The 2,050-nt window shown below is 39.3% G+C and overlaps 1 pseudogene; it reads right to left on the bottom strand.

Moving 5' to 3' along the window:
- Window positions 1-1,081: 1,081 nt before the first annotated feature.
- Window positions 1,082-1,534, bottom strand: LOC149141340 (small ribosomal subunit protein uS2m pseudogene; annotated as a pseudogene).
- Window positions 1,535-2,050: the final 516 nt, after the last annotated feature.

Below are 2,050 nucleotides of genomic sequence, written 5' to 3'. Positions count from 1 at the left end.
AACTTTTATAGGAATTTTGGGATAACATAGCTGAAATTAGATCACAGGTCAATCAAAATAAAAAAAAGTTGATTAGTGACCATATCTTCCATCTAATCACTAAATCTTGATGATTAGCTTTCATGTTGTCCAATGTGACATAGATTTGTGGCACGCTCTCAACCATGTCATTCACTAACTCTACTTTGTGTACATTATATAGTCTTATTCTTCATTTGTTTAGGTCAATCCCTCCATAAGTTGTTTTATCCACATGTCCAACATTCTATGGGTCCTATTTTCAACCACTCGACTTCCTCTCTTATAGGATTGGAGAACTAATCTCTACTAGAATTAGTATATTTTTGTTGAAGCTCACCCTTGATATGAGTGGTAAACTTCACATTCCTTCCTCCTAGATGATTTCCTATAGTTTTCTTCCCTTTTCCCTTAAATTTGGGCTTACCTCTTGCTTGTGATAGGAATACTTCATGTTTTAGATAGTGTCCTCCAATGTTTTTGGCTCATTTAACACTAGTATATGTCCCTGTAAGCCTGTGGCAATCCACGAATTTACCTTTGAATCTTTACCTTCTCATTTTTGACGTAAGGCACATAACATAGTAGCTCCAAGAATTTGTTAGTGTACTAATCTTTCAGGTCGTTTCAATTCGGAATCTAGCCCTGTCTCCTCTGGGCTCACTCTTTTTTGTACCAATAGCAAGGTGTGGTGGTAACGTCAGCAATGTATGTAGTACCAAGCACCTTCGTACGTGAGAAAAAACCAGGTAAGTGATCAAGGTGGGCTTGGGTTACTTAGACTAAGACTTACAGGCGCCCGGTACCTGAGTCAGAACCAGTGAATGATAAAGCAGCATAGGTAGCAGAGTAAAAGATGGCAACATCACCCGCAGTAGATTCTTTTGACCGAGTCCCAGTGGCAGAGTCTGAGCCCCCTGTCGGGTCCTCGCAGCTAAGTTGACTCTATTGGTTGGTCATAGTTTCGGTCCCTGCCACCCAACGAAAGCCAACGAACGACGTATAGTGTTGTAAGGTGCACCAAGAGGTAGAGAGGTGGTATCTTAGTATGCTTGCCGGGTTCTTAAGCTGCTGGGTAATTCTCATTGGAAGAAGTTGATCGATGAGTCGTTCTCCCCTCCTTCATCCATTGCATTTTTCCCCGTTCAGGAGGAACTGTTTTCGTGATCGAATTACGAGATGGATATACGAACTGTATAGAATCATTCGCTGGAATGGGATAAGTTATTCCTCTATATAATCCCAATGGGATATTCGAATCCACCAAAGATACGATAGGTATTTGTAATCGATCAGCTTCGAGTATGACCGAGGACTCCCTATCTGCATTCATTATTACTACACGATCTGGTTGTTGGCCGGATCCTCCGAAAAAATTGATCTTCCTATTCCTCGAACGTGAAAGACGGATCTTTCTCGGAATCGGAAATAGATGCATACTCGAAGAATTGGTCAAAAAACCCCCGATCCTCCATTGATAATCATTTATACAGCTTCGATCGATTTTCGTAGCCATTTGTTCCACTATATCAATTTCCCACATTTGTTATCATTAAATTCCTTGACCTAGTTGTCATAGTACCTTTTAGATAGGTACTTCTCCTACAAATATATCTCAAATATTCACTAAGACAACTCATATTCTCTAGTGTCCTTGATGTTCCTTACGTATTCCCACTAGATATTAGCCCTGCCTTTCAAGCTAGAAATGGTTTCTCTTGCCTTCATATTCTCAAAGTAATAATGTACTCTGAAGTACTTCTTCATCCCCAATAACCATGCTTATTCTTCCTCGAAATTTTTCACCTCTCCATCAAATGTAGGATGTTTTTCCCTCTTAAATTCTTCTAGCATGAACTATTTCTCTTTATTTTATTTTTTCATTTCTCTTAGTTGTAGCACTAGATATTTTCTCATGACGCGTGTTCTTCTCTTTGGAGTACATAGTGGATTTCCTCCTCTCAGTATGTCTTCACTTTATTGCCTATTTTTTCTTCCTTCTCTACCATCAATATTTAATTCATGTTTCCCA

The sequence above is a fragment of the Pinus tabuliformis genome, chromosome X, assembly GCF_031772625.1.
Source record: "Pinus tabuliformis cultivar Carrire ecotype Pingquan chromosome X, CPIR1, whole genome shotgun sequence".
NCBI classification, from domain to species: domain Eukaryota; kingdom Viridiplantae; phylum Streptophyta; class Pinopsida; order Pinales; family Pinaceae; genus Pinus; species Pinus tabuliformis.
The sequence above is the reverse complement of the archived record's forward strand: the minus strand, read 5'-3'. Positions and strand labels throughout refer to the sequence as shown.